The sequence below is a fragment of the Sus scrofa genome, chromosome 8, assembly GCF_000003025.6.
Source record: "Sus scrofa isolate TJ Tabasco breed Duroc chromosome 8, Sscrofa11.1, whole genome shotgun sequence".
Lineage (NCBI taxonomy): Eukaryota > Metazoa > Chordata > Mammalia > Artiodactyla > Suidae > Sus > Sus scrofa.
Window position 1 is genome coordinate 76,427,679 of NC_010450.4, and position 15,133 is coordinate 76,442,811.

Genomic DNA, 15,133 nt, shown 5'->3' on the forward strand with positions numbered 1-15,133 from the left:
AACTGTAAGGAGCATCCCCATTGAAAATGCATTAAAATGTGGAAAATGTGAGCATTCCATCATGGCTCAGTGGTTAACAAACCTGACTAGGATCCATGAGGATGTAGGTTCCATCCCTGGCCTCTATCAGTGGGTTAAGGAGCTGTGGTGTAGGTTGAAGACACGACTTGGATCCTGTGTTGCTGTGGTTGTGGTGTAGGCTGGCAGCTGCAGCTGCAGTTCAACCCCTAACCTGGGAACTTCCATAAGCCGTGGGTGCAGCCTTAAAAAGGTCAAAAAAAAAGTGGAAAAATGTGCATCTTAGACTCTATGAAATTGGTAGTAAACTTGACTCTTGTTTCTTTAAGAGGATGGGTTTGATTCTCAGGAAAATTTTCATGGATTATTGGAAAGCTGTCCTTCATCCTATTTGTGAGACAGTGTATAGTGAATTTTTGGCCTTTCTCAGAAACTTGACACTTTCTCCAATCAAGGTATGCCGAGGGTCAGAAAATTCCAGAACTGAAAACCAGTCTTGGAAGAGAACAGCTGCTCTCATGTACAACATTCACCCAAAGTGTCTTCCCCTCAAGTAAGAGTCATTTATTTGTGCGATGGTGTTGCTATTTGCTGTGAAAATACAAGTACACTTAAAAAGGTCACTCAGTGTTCCTCCTGCTTGATTAATGATTTCTCCCTTTTAGGGTGGATTTTGCCAGAGGCTTATTTAAAGGAGCCAGACTTTTAAAAAGAAAAAAATATCTGGAGTTTCCGTTGTGGCTCAGTGGTTAATGAACCCGACTAGTACCAATGAGAATGCAGGTTTGATCCCTGGCCTTGCCTGGTGGGTTAAGGATCCGGTGTTGCCATGAGCTGTGGTGTAGGTTGCAGATGTGGCTCAGATATGGCGTTGCTGTGGCTGTGCCATAGGCTGGCAGCTATAGCTCTGATTTGACCCCTCGCTGGGAACTTCCATATGCTGCAGGAGCGGCCCTAAAAATACAAAAGATAAAAAAGGAAAAGGAAAAAAACCTCTGAATGTTTCAATAGCATAAAGCTTGGATCATAAAACACCACCAAATGCCCAGAATAAGGAGATCCATAGAGACAGAGAATAGATTAGCAGCTGCCAGGGGGCTGAGGGGAGACGGGAATGGAGTGACAGTTAATGGGGACAGGGTTTCTTTTTGGAGACACAAAACTGTTCCAAAATTAGATTGTGGTGACGATTGCACAACCTTGTAAATACGCTAAAAACATTGAATTGTATGCTTTCAATGAGTGACTTGTATAGTATGTGAATCAGCAAAGGAATTTTTTAAAACACTCAACAGAATGTGTTGTGTGTATATTAAATAACCTAAATAGAAGCTGTGACACTTATCCCAGTGGTATTTATTTAACAAAAACTTAAAATTATTTTTTTCAGAGAAACTCAACAGACTCAACAAAGCAATATGTTCTGGGCTATGGCCAAGAGTCACTCTGTCCTTTGAGGAAGCCGCCATCAAGGAGAGGCAGAAAGGAGTTCCCGTTGTGGCTCAGCAGAAATGAATCCAACTAGTATCCATGAGGACACAGGTTAGATCCTTGGCCTTGCTCAGTGAGTTAAGGATCTGGCGTGGCCCTGAGCTGTGGTGTAGGTTGCAGACACGGCTTGGATCCCATGTTGCTGTGGCAGTGGTGTAGACCCGGTAGCTGCAGCTCTGATTCAACCCCTAGCCTGGGAACTTCCATGTGCTGCAGGTGCAGCCCTAAAAGGACAAAAAAAAAAAAAAAAAAAGGAGGGGCAGGAGGGAGAGTGATGCATATGTGGACAGAGGGAGTATTTTAAGAGGCTCCGAGGATGTTTCTTGGCGGGTTCAGGATCTGACTTGGCCCCAGACACTTCATAGGCAGGAATGGGGGATGGGAGAGGAAAGCTACATGGAGCAGAGAAATGTCTCGGATGCTCTGCAGCTGAAAGACTTGCTTGGAAAGAAGCCCCACCATGTCTAGCCAAGGGTATGGGTCCAAAGCACCAAGAGCTCCCAAAGTTGAGTTGAGGAATCAATGAACCATAGAAATTGAGGGCAGGTGGAGTCAAGCCAGAGAAGGGTTTGGGTCTGACGGGAGAAGGATGTCAGCAGGATCAGACCATGAAGCAAGGTGAAAGCACTAGGGGACAGAAGCAAGGTCACTCAGCTGTTTCCTAGTACAGGTCATGAACTCAAATCCAGTTTTCCTAACGCTCAGCTTCGTCATCACTCCTCCAGAATGAACGTCATCATATCTTGGGTGCTGTCCCCAGCAAAGGCTCCCAGTGGTCTTGGGAGACTGCAGCCTAGCAGACAAACGCAGACTTTGGAAGGATGAAAGATAGTTGTCAAAGAGATGGCAAAGCCAGAACCTACCACTGGTCCTTTTCCTTATTTCTTCAACCTCTCACTTTAGGATCAGAAGCGCTCATGTTCTATTAACATCCACTCGCGTCAGTGTGGAGTAAAACCCACCTGGGCAGGAACAAGTCCCCGCCCACCTCTGTTCTCTAAGGGGTGCTGTGGCCCGGTCTGGCCATCCCGGGACCTTGACTGTGATTCAAGTTGGCTTTGTGGAGGACAGCTTTTTCTTTAACAAAGTCTCAGATTAAAAAAAAATTGGGGTCTTTATAAAGACCCCCCAAATAAGTTGAGATTGATCAAATCTATACCATGGCAACTAACAGTACAGAGGTAACCAAATAGTTAACCCAATAGTTGACCCAATCAAAATATGTGTGTGTGTGTGTGTGTGTGTGCGTGTGGGTGTGTGTGTACGCATTATATATACACACATGCATAATTTTATATTATTATACACACGCATATTTTATTATATTATTTTATATATTATAATAGCATATACATACATATATTTTATTATTTTATCAATATTATATTTATAATGTATGTTTATATACATATAATAATGTGTTTTTGTATATAGTTCTGGTATTAATATTTAATCCTTCCTCACAGAGGACTTCACTGAGGCCCTTGTGTCTCTGCTGGCCTGTCAGGATCCTCTCCTTTTCTTGCCCCGATGTTTTCATTAAAGGATCCCCTGCTCGACTTCATGCTCTTCCCCGTCCATGCTTGTCATTTTCAAAATGGTTATTTCCTTGCATGAAGGCGTTTTGTTAATTTTCTTTCTCCACCTGCAGTTGCCCGAAGTGTTCCCTTTAGGAACAGATTCCTGGTCACTGCGTTTCAGACTGTGGAGCAGAAGGCCAGCGTTTCCTCCAGGAGCACACGATCACAAGGGCCTGCAGTGGCCACCTGTTATCCTGGAAATTCTCCCTCCATCCCCTCTCTCGATTGATTCTTTGCTGGGCTGAGCTGTCCCCTAAGCTCCCAGAGAAAGAGAGAGGATGTTTACAGCATCCAGTGTTTTTATTACCTTAAAACAAGTCTCCTATCCTGCTCAGAGGTCGCTGGCTGATAAAACACCCTGGGTTTGCTGTCAAACTTTCTCTGTGTGGGCTCTGCTTAACTTTTGTTCTTGATAGGGGCATCTTTGCTCTCTGGGTGATAGCCTTGTGTGTGCATGTGCATGCACGCGCGCACACGTACAGGCACACAGGCACACGTGTCACTTCTGCTGGGTTTTATTCCATTGAAAGGAAAAGCTGGAGTTCCCACCGTGGCTCAGTGGAAATGAATCTGACTAGTATCCATGAGGATGCAGGTTGTATCCCTGGCCTCGCTCAATGGATTAAGGATCCGGCGTTGCCCTGAGCTGTGGCATAGGTGGAAGATGTGGCTTGGATCTGGCATTGCTGTGGCTGTGGTGTAGGCCGGCAGCTACAGCACTGATTTGCCCCTAGCCTGGGAACTTCCATATGCTGCAGGTGTGGCCCTAAAAAGACAAAAAAAAAAAAAAAAAGGAAAAAAAAGAAAGGAAAGCGGAGAGGCTCTGGAAAGGCCCCTCAGCCCAGCTCTCCCTAGCCTTGATTTTGTTCTCTCATCAGTAGCCACATGTACTGCTAATATAGCCTCAGACACATAATTAATTCCAGCAGTAAATATTCCTGTCCATTTCTACCATCATGGTGGACAATCAAAACTTTGCACACTTGTCTTTATTACGTAAAAGAAGAGTATACAGTTACCTTGTTCTCTAGTTCCAGATGTCACTCACTCACGGCTCCTTTCCTACACAATGTTTGTATAGACGGGCTAATTCACGGTATGTGATATTTTAAATTGCTTCCCAAATTATTGGAACGGAAAGGGATTCAAACCAGATGTTTTTAGAAAATGCACTCTTCATAAACCAGGAAAGGATCCCTAACTCTGAGAGAATCCCGGATGTTTGAATGTTTTATTTGAACCCATTTCATGATGACGAACCCTCTTGTCACTCATTTTGCCAGATCAGAGGACTTCTTTCTTGTAACTGTTAATTGAACAGGAGCAGCCTTGGCTAACACCTTTATTGACATTATCTCAGAGTTCCCATTGCAGCTCAGCAGGTTAAGGAAACCACGTTGTCTCCGTTAGGATGTGGGTTCAACCCCTGGCCTTGCCTGGTGGGTTAAGGATCCATCGTGACCAAAAGCTGTGGTGTTGGTCACAGATGTGGCTCAGATCCCCTGTGTCGTGGTGGCTGTGGTGTAGGCCAGCAGCTGCAGCTCTGATTTGACCCCTAGCCTGGGAACTTCCATATGCTGCAGGTGCAGACATAAAAAGACAACAACAACGACAACAAAGAGCAGTAGAGGAAAGTTCTGAATTCTTTTTTTTTCTTTTTGGTCTTTTTTAGGGCCGTACCCATGACATATGGAGGTTCCCAGGCTAGGGGTTGAATCAGAGCTGCAGCTGCCAGCCTACACCACAGCCACAGCAACATCAGATCCGTGCCATCTCTGCAACTTACACCACAGCTCACGGCAATATCAGATCCTTAACCCACTGAGCAAGGCCAGGGATCGAACCTGCATCTTCATGGATGCTGGTCAGATTCATTAACCCTGAGCCACAATGGGAACTCCAAGTTCTGAATTCTTAAGGCTGGTCATGCTCTCTGAGTGATTATTTCCACCAGTATCCTCAGTCTTCAGTTAAACATTCCCAAAAAATATACAAACCAACCCCTCTCTTGTCTTGTAGCTAGTTTGTGGGGTATACTGTTACTTACAATTTTTAATTAGCTTATAGTCTCAAATGATTACAGACCTATAGACACTAAACAGTGGAAACTTTCAAATATTTTGGCAAGTTTAAATACTCCTTTCCTCCTTTTTAAAGCCAATTATCTTGTGTTCATATTTTACGGATTGTTCATTCAACAAATATGTTATTAACTGGTAGAAGCAGTTGGTCAATAAACTGATAAAAATACACAATTAAATACGTGATAAATGGTAAAATGAAAAGATGCAGTGGGATATTAATGTGGTGTGTGTGTGTTTGTGTGGTGCGGTAGAGGGAGGCCTCTCGGAAGAGGTCACATTGAGGCTTGAAGAGTGAATAGAAGGTAGACAAGCTGAGTAGGGGAGCCGGGGCCCAGTGGAAGGAGCGGTAAGTACAAGGCCCGGAAGCAGAAACGAGGTTGGTGTATTCAGTGAAAGGCTTTAGCAAGGCTGAGGTGTTCACAGCAAGGAAACAGGTGGGACAAGATAGGGCAAAGGGGAGAGGCCGGATTGTGCGGGCCATGAATGACGTCTAGATTTTAATGGAAACACAATTCATTTGAGGTTGTCAAACAATGATACATCGTGATTCAATTTGGGTTTTTAAGAAATTACTCTGGCCATCTTTTGGCAGGAAGCAAGAGTGGGTCCAGAGAAGTCAAGCCACTACTGTAGGGATCCAGGAACGAGTGGAGAACAGCTTACAACTGGAGAGAAACTCGAAAATGAAAAATAATCAAAGAAGGAGAAATGGCAGGGTTCATTGACAGTGAGAGAAAGAGGGAGGGAGGGGTTGAGCATGACAGAGCCTTTTAGATTTAGCAGCTGAGTGGAGGATGGGACCACTCAATGAGATGGAGGAAAGCAAGGAGAGGGAAATTCCGGGGGCGGGCATTGGGTTGAATTATGAGTTTTATTTTGGAGACACAGAATTCAAAATTCTGAATTCCTTTTTTTTTCTTTTTCTTCTTTTTTTGGCCACGCTCACAGCATACAAAGGTTTCCAGGCCAGGATCGAACTCGCACCACAGTGACCATGCTGGATCCTTAACCCTCTAGGCCACCAAGGAACTCCTCCAGGAAAGTTCTGCTTAAGGATGGTCATGCTCTAAGATTCTTCGGTGATTATTTCCACCAGCATCTTCAATCTTCAGTGAAACAAGGGAAAGTGCAAGGAGGCACTTTGATAAGTCAGGTGAATGTGTGGGGTATGGCTTGAGGAAATATTTAAACCACAGGAACCCATGACCTGCCCAGGGAGAGGATATTGTGAGAGAAGAAATTAGGGCTCCAGCCTGAACCCTGGAAAATTCCAACATTTAAAGACTGGATGAGGAGGAGCAGTCAGCCAAGGAGCCTGAGAGAGGAGGGCTGGAGAAGTAGAGGGGTACCAGGAGGATATAGATTCGGGGAAGAACAGCCAGGAGCGTCTTTGAGAAGGCAGGATTTGATCACTTATCACAAGAGAAGACACTTGGGAGGGGGCTGTCCCCAGGGCAGGTGGAAGTTCCTGGGACAGAGATCAAATTCAAGCCACAGCAGTGACAATGCTGGATCCTTAACCCACTAGGCCACCAGGCAACTCCTCAAGAGGAGAAATTTTAATGGAGTGGGAGAGGCTGAAGCCATATGGAAAGCTGAGACAATCCAAGGGTCACGGTGGTTTCAAGGGCTCTGCTTAGTCCAGCTGTGTATGAAGTTTGGTTTACAAACTAAAATTCCCCGGAAACTAAAAGTCGAGTGAAAAAACTAAAGTCCTGCAGGATCCTTCATTCCTGAGAGGAAAGAACTCAGGCAGAACTGGTAATAGAAAAGATTTGGCAATGTATATAGTAAAATTTCAGTAAACAGATCAAAGAACAGGTTTTTGTTCAAGTGGGTGGATTTATTTACTGTTAAATATTTCTCCATAATATTTCTGTATAAATATCCTGTGAGTGCAACTATATTTGAACCATTTGTGTGGGAAGTACCACACAAAAAGAAGTTTTGTTGGAGTTATGATACATGGTTTTGAAAAAATTATGATGTTTATATTGCTACCTTATTATCCTCTACGTAAATGAAAAAAAATCTATTCACGTGACATGGAAAGAAAGGAACTTGGGTTTCTGTGGTTTCTGCTCAACATTTTGGGGCAGAAAAATAGTCCCCAGGACAGATAGGCAGTGTAAGGGGACCAGGAACAGGTATTCCTCATTTGTTTGCAATTCTTTTCTTTCTTTTGCAGCTGCACCTGTGGCATATGGAAGTTCCAGGGCCAGGGATCAAACCTGAGCCGCTGCAGCAACCTGTGCCACAGCTGCGGCAATACCCAATTCTTAACTTGCTGTGTCACAGTGAGAGCTCCTATGTGCAATTCCCATTGTTCCTTCAATATTACCAAATAACCACTCTAAAATCTATTTCTCAGGAATTCCTATTGTGGTTCAGTGATAACGAACCTAACGAGTAGCCATGAGGACGAGGGTTTGATCTCAGACCTCGCTCAGCAGGTTAAGGATCCGGAGTTGCTGTGGCTGTGGTGTGAGCTTACAAGCGAAGCTCCAATTCGACTTCTAGCCTAAGAACTTCCATATGTCATGGGTACGGCCCTAAAAAGACAAAAAGAGAAAAAAATAATCTATTTCTCAACTTACTACCTAACTTCCTAGTGACAAGATCAGAGTTGGCCATCAAGGCTGCGTCATTTATTTGCATCATTTCCCACTGTGATTTCATACCTAAACATGATTCCATGGGTTTGTTTCTATGGGCAGCTGGACTGCCCTGGCTTCCTGGCGGCTGTCCAAGCCCCAGCGAAATGGCTGCAGGTGGAAACCAAGGGGGGGCAGGCAGCTGTCTTAATATTATCAACTAATCCTTTGTTACTTCGTTATTGGCATCTTCCTGCCATGAGCCAGCAGAAAGAATCCCAGTTTAGTTCCTGAGGTCAAAGGTGGGATGGAGCAAAGGATGAGAAGGGGCAGAAGGAACACAGATCAATCTTCACTGACCTCTCAGCCCGACACTGGCTGTAATCAATCTCGACATCGGTTTTCTACTTACTGAGCCTTTGTTGCGTGCCTTGGGTGGTCACCATGCTCGAGGCTGGCCACCTTCTTAAAGTAAGCCACTATTATTAATTATGAGAGGCAAAACCATATCAGGATATGAGTCCTTTTGCAATAGAAATGACCTTGAGAAAAGTAATAAAAATGGCCACTGCCTTTGTAAAATTCAGAAAACTTAACACCATATTCCTTCCAGCCCCATTTGATACCTTTTACAACTTCTGCCCACTCAATTAGAGGAAAGTGACAAGATGGGAGGCATAGAGGTTTCAGATTAAAATATATCTCAAGAAACTTTTTCATGCTCCAAGGTAGAAATTATTCATAGCCTTACATACAGATAAAGTCTCCCTCTTTCAACTTTATAAAACTGTTTAGAACACCTTTCCCCACCCCCCAGTCAAACTGCTATTTCTTATTCCTTATTTTTAAATGTGTTTTATTTAGAACCAGCTACTTCTCCTCTCACTTACTGTGATGTACATTTATATTTGAAAGATCATAACCTAAGATCAGGTAGTGACAGGGACAGAATAGGCACGGGTGGTTGTAGAAGTCCCAATAAAGGACCATAAACAGAGAGGGAAATCTAGAGGATGTTGAGAGATCACTTAAGTTAAGAAATTGCTCAAAACAGCCATCAGAACAAGGCAGGCTTGCTTGACTAGTGGAGGTGTGAGAATTGCCTCAGGTCATTGGGTGGGGGATGGGATGAGCGCTGCATTCAGATTCAGACCAAGGCCAGGAGTCTGAGGACTACCCTTCTGCTGATTTGAATCCACACCTTACCAAATACCAAGGAGGAGCTACTACTCTCAGAAAGGAAGAAGCCTTCCTTTCCAACCTCGACTCCCCTTGGATGATAAACTGTAGCCCACTGGATCCTGGGGGCGGAGCCTCCTTGCCTGCCCGCTTATATCTCTCACAAGCGTCCTATCTTAATAAATCTATTTCTTGCCTATCATTTTGTCTCTCGCTGAATCCTTCTTCGAGGAGGCATAAAGAACCTGAACCTCAGTAAGTCCAGACATTGGGTGAGTGCCAATTTAAAACATTAAAACGTGGGTTCAAGTCCCAATCTGTGTCCTGGATAGGTTCAGGCCGTTAGTGCTATCAGTTTTAGCAGTAATGATGTTATTTGAAAGGTTGGTCATTTACTTGCACTGAGAAAAGATCACTTTTTTTTAAGTGGCATGTTTACGTGTGTACACATCTTTAAGAAGCCACTCCATTATGACATTACACATTCTCTTTCAGAATAACTTAATTTTAAAGCTCATTCCTTTTCCATGATTTCTTCTAATACTCCTTTTGCACAAATGGTTCTCATAAGGATGGAGAGAAAAGACACCTTTTTTTTTTCCATTTAGGGCCACACCCACTGCATATGGAGCTTCCCAGGCTAGGGGCGAATTGGAGCTATAGCTGGCAGCCTACACCACAGCAACGCAGGATCCGAGCAGTGTCTGGAACCTATACCACAGCTCTTGGCAACACTGGATCCTTAACCCACTGAGCAAAGCGAGGGATCAAATCCGCATTCTCATGGATGCTAATTGGGTTTGTTACCACTGAGCCATGATGGGGAACTCCCACACTGGGCCATTTTTTGACTTGGCAAAACGAGCAGTCTCATGGACTGAGACTAAAAGGTGGGCCGGCTGGGTCTCAAAGAGGTCCCCTGGGGATATGGCCTCTAGGGGACTTCGCCCTTGAGTGGGAAATTTGCTGATAACAGAGATAATTGGGAGTAGGATTAAACCCAGGGTTTACATCCATATTTTCTCTTCTGGGCTCTTTGCCCTTGAGCAACTGCGCTGGGCACCCATCTGCTACCCATAACTGAAGCCTTTGTGTTTTAAACAAAGTCGGCTTACAGGGCGCTTCCTTCTCCCCTTAGCACCTTGGTGACTAGGAAGGCTTTCCAAAGACAGTAAATGTTTTCAGTTGTATTTCTCCACTTGATAAGATCCTTCTTTTACTGTAGTTAAAAAAAATAATTTATTTAAGAACTTTTCCCATACGGATAAAGAGGACATAATTTCTAACTTCAGATCTTGCCACGTGCCTCAGATCCGGTGTTGCTGTGGCTGTGGTATAGGCCAGCAACTACAGCTCCGATTTGACCACTAGCCTAGGAACCTCCACCACAGGTGTGGTCTAAAAAGCAAAAAAAAAAAAAAACCAAAACAAAAAACAAACAAAAAAAAACAAAACAGCTTTCCACCACTGAATTTTTGGACGATGGAGAGAATTCTTGAAGGAAAAGGAACAGAGGAAACTCTTCCTTTAAAGGCCCGTAGAGCATCTGAAAAGGACTCCTGGAGAACAGAAGGGGAGGAGAAATCAAGGGGTGACTTTGTATGAGTTCAAGGGCAGACAATGTGATCATTTCCTGCTGAAACCAACAGCTGGCGGGGAGGGCAGGGAGAAAACAGGCTCACGGCTGGGCCATGGACAGAGAGGCCGTGGGGAAGAAAAGCCACGGCAGCAGTGAAAGATGCCAGCTTTCGTGCTGAGCATGAGTGGTGAGGGCCGAGTGGTTGTCACAGAGACTGAGAGGAAGGCCAGTCTCCAGCCAGGGACCCAGAATGTGGCATAAGTGACAAGGCAGAGATGGCCCATCTCAAGGATTGCATTTCTTTGAAATGACCCATCCTGTACTTGCTACTTCAGCCCAAGTCTCTGACCTGCTCTTCAAGAATGTGAGTTCTTCCAGAAGCTTTTCTTAGTTAAGTCAAAGGCTTCTTTACTTCACATGGGGCAGGGGTGGGGGTGGGGGGTGGAGATATGTTTCTTTAAAACTCCAACATAAAAATTTCATGTTGTAGAAAAAAATGCGTGCTTAGAAATGAGACAGACCTGGGAGACTTTTTTTTTTTTTTTAGGGCTACACCCATGGTAAATGGAAGTTATCAGGCTAGGGGTCAAATCGGAGCTACAGTTGCCAGCCTACACCACAGCCACAGCAACACCAGATGCTTAACCCATTGAGCGAGGCCAGAGATCAAACCTACCTCCTCATGGATACTAGTCAGGCTCATTACTGTTGAGCCACGAGGGAACTCCCTGGGAGGCATTTTAAAAATACTTGGAGTTCCCACTGTGGCTCAGAGAGTTAAGAACCCAACTAGTATCCAAGAGGATGAAGGTTTGATCCCTGGCCTCGCTCAATGTTAAGGATCTGGCATTGCTATAGCTGTGGCATAGGCCGGCAGCTGCAGCTCCAATTCGACCCCTAGCCTGGGAACCTCCGTATGCCGCAGGTGCAGTCCTAAAAAGAAAAAATACTACAGACTAGCTATGACCCCTTGGGTAGGATGGTAAACAAGTTAGGAAACTCAAAGAGCTGCAGTTTCTTAACTTGGAGGTAGGGAAAATAATACCTCTTTTGTAGGGTTGTTGTGAGGATGACATAAGGTAAAGTTTACAAAGTGCAAGGCATTGCTGGGCACTCAATAAATGAAGTCAGTATGTGTGTTATTATCTTTCCATCCCAACAAGCAGTTAAAGGACAACCACAACAGAATTTGCAACTCTTTTAGAACACCAGTGTTGATCATGATATAAACATCTGGGGCACATTTGCAGAATTCATAATTCAAGATGGGGTCTTTTAAAAAAGCCTTGTAGAAAAGTTTTGCATGAAGGTGTTTTAGACAGTTATGTTAAAATTCCATGTCATAAATCAAAGGAAATGTATCTAGTTTTAATTCTTGAGTGATTCTCAAGTCTAAGAATTATCTAAGCACTTTGCTTTTACTCCTTTCCATGTTTGCTGTTGAACCTCTATTTTACTTAATTTTGGCTTCTCTCATATGTTTAATGTGAGCAAAGTTTGGAATAAGGGCTTAACAATTACAGACATCTAATTTTATTTTATTTTTTAGATTTTCATTTTTTCTATTATAGAAATTAACATTTTTTCTATTACATAAATTAACAATGTTGTTAACTTCTGTGGTACAGCAAAACGACCAAGTTTTATATATATGTGTATATATACACACACACACATATATATATACATTCTTTTTCTCACAATATTCTCCATCATGTTCCATCTCAAGTGACTAGATATAGTTCCCTGTGCTACACAGCAGGATCTCATTGCTTACAATTATAGACATTTTAGACTTAGAGCTAAAACATACCTTGGGGATTAGCCAGTCTAGCATTTTCCATATATTACTCACTGAAAAATAACATGTCACTATTTTATGACATATTTTCATATCATTTACTTAATACTGTTCTTTAGTTGACTGGCTTTTAGAAAAACTGAATCTCTGCTTTACTTCTAAGCAGTAATGTTCATAAACACCATAGGTTTTATAAACTGTGTATAAGCCTGTATGTAATGTTGATAAGCATCACAGGTAAATAAACACAGAGCAACTATCCACATAGCAACACAAAGCACCTCAGCTACTGCCAGGGCCGTAGGCAGCACACATGGGTACAGTTGATTCCACTGGCTCCTCACTTTGTAGATGAGAACACAGAGACCCAAGGAGGGGAGGTGATTAGCCCTGAGCCTCTGTGGGATGGCCACTCAAATAAAAGGCTTGACGCACTGAGGAATTTGATAGTTCAAAACCAGGTGTTTCATGGGGACCAACTCTCCCTTTGCATGTCTCCCATATGCCCTCCAAGATCCAAGAGAATAGGCAAAATAAGGCTTAGCTCCAGAGACGGAGAAACACTACTTATTCTATATGCCCCTTCTAAAAACCCTGAGATGGCTCAAAAGACAGAGAATTAGATTGTGTAACTCGTTTCCTCTCTTAAAAACCACTTTAAAAATCATCCGAACACAGCCAAAAGCTGTAACCCATTTACTGCTTGGCTTATACCTGTTGATGGAGTTTATTCTTACGGACCAGATTAAGGTCAGCAGTACTGGCCTCCTCCTGACCCTGAAGGCCTTGTTCATTGAAACCCAAGTGTTAGTTCCTGTTTGCACCATTGTACCTTGTTAGGAAAGGTATTTTTATTCTCCAGAGAGTGAACAATAAGCTACTGTATGTTTGGTCTCTAGAGTTCATTTCTTCATGTTTTCATTAGTTTTATTCATAAGATTCTATTAGAGTCAATTGTTAAATTGCTGGAAACGTCCCCAACAAAGGACAAAAAGGTTCTTCTATAAAACAAGAACAGCCCATCCCCTGCCCAGACTTGAAGGACCATAAATTAGTGTAATAAACTGCAGAATATAAGCAGATAACTTTGCTTCCTACTCTCCTAGAGGCCTGGGATTTGTGAGTCCACGCCTGAAAGTAGGTCAGTAGCATAATAATAATAAAAAAAAATTCTACTAAATACAAGTTGGAGTTCACTGTTTTGAAAAATGGTAGCCCCACGTCCATTACATTAATTTTGATGGATTCAGGTATGGATACATAACCTGAAATAATTGAAATGACTGTGAAAAGTGTTAATAATACCTCCTTTGAGAAATTCTTCTTTTTTAAAAGTTCTCCTTCCACATCCAGAATTTATGGTAAGAAGAACATTATTCAGTTTATTCTTGAGGTTTCATCTGACACAATTCCATTGCAGAGTCACAATTCCCTAGGGTTTTGAAGATCCTAGAATCCCTTCCTCCCTATTTTGAATTCAAGGAAGCATTCGAGTATAAATCTATTTTGATTCTTTATCACAAAAGACACATTATCAAAAAAAGTGCAAAATTTGAGAGTATGCCTGGCTATGTAGTAATTTATAGCCAAGAACATAAAAGGAAATACACCATTTAATATTTATTAAGAATTAAGTACTCGGGGGTTAGTCACTAACAAAGACAGAAACACACCCAACTTTACGTCAAATGAGAAATTTGAGCATATTCATTAGAGGAAGCCTTAATCTTTTATGAATTGTGCAATTTAAAATAAAGCCACATTGGGGGGGGATTGCAATAGAGTCAAGAAAAGAGGCAATTTTAGAGAATTATAATATATTGAACATACATGGCAAACTACTGATGAATGGGATGGAGCCATAATCTATCTGACCTTCACATTGCTTTTCCGTGTTACATTCTAGCAAAGTCTGAAAAAAAGCAGCGGAAGTAGGCAGGGATGGAAATGTTGCAAAAATATTTGTTTTACAGTACAATGGGTATTTATCTTATTTTAAATTAAATCTTCCCTAACAGCTGCTTAATGGCACTCATGCACCCCACCCCCCTTTTGTAATTTTTGCCCACAGCCTTCCCCTAAAACTGCTAGAGTGGCTTTTGTTATTCTTGGAATTTTCTTTTCTTTTGTCTTTTTAGGGCCGCACCCGCAGCATATGGAAGTTCTCAGGCTGGGGGTAGAATGCGAGCTGTAGCTGCCAGCCTATGCTGAAGTCATAGCAACATGGGATCCAAGCCGCGTCTGCGCCCTACACCACAGATCACCGCAAAGCCAGATCCTTAATCCACTGAGTGAGGCCGGGATCGAACCTGAGTCCTCATGGATGCCAGTCAGATTCATTTCCACTGAGCCATGACAGGAACTTCAGTTATTCTTGGAATTTTTTTTAAAAAATGGCCAACCATCACTCTAAGATACCAGTAGAGGGTTCCCAGAACCAATATTAGTCCCTCTATCACACATCAATGCCTAGTTGAGTCCATGAACTTCAAGACAAATTCCCCACTGCTTTATTTGCTTTTAGCACTTTTCCTTGCAAATTCAGAAACCAGCTGCCATTCCCTTTACACACTTAAAATTAGATGAGAGTCTATAAAATGATGAAGGATCCAAGGAAAGGGCCGCATCCTTCCCCATTGCACACGTGGAAGAATTTCTTTAGGAACTGAGGGACTCTCCAGGGGCCACTGTTGCTGCCTGGGCTGCAGCCCCAGCCAGTGGCACCTGCAGAGTCCCATCTTGGCTTGGACAAGAACACACCTGCTGGGCTATATCAGCCCTCATCACCTACATTTCAAAACAAGACA

At 43.0% G+C, this 15,133-nt stretch overlaps 1 protein-coding gene across 4 annotated transcripts in view; it reads right to left on the reverse strand.

Annotated features, from left to right (window-relative positions):
• The window catches only part of LOC110262137, a 101,687-nt gene that overhangs the window by 47,486 nt on the left and 39,068 nt on the right, over positions 1-15,133 (reverse strand). The window contains exon 4 of one of the 4 annotated variants that reach the window (XR_002346730.1): positions 2,895-3,342. The exons of the other annotated variants lie outside the window; for them this stretch is intronic. The gene's annotated coding sequence lies outside the window, so the exon portion shown is untranslated. Of the gene's footprint in view, positions 1-2,894; positions 3,343-15,133 lie in introns of those variants that run through there. 4 annotated transcript variants of the gene reach the window in all.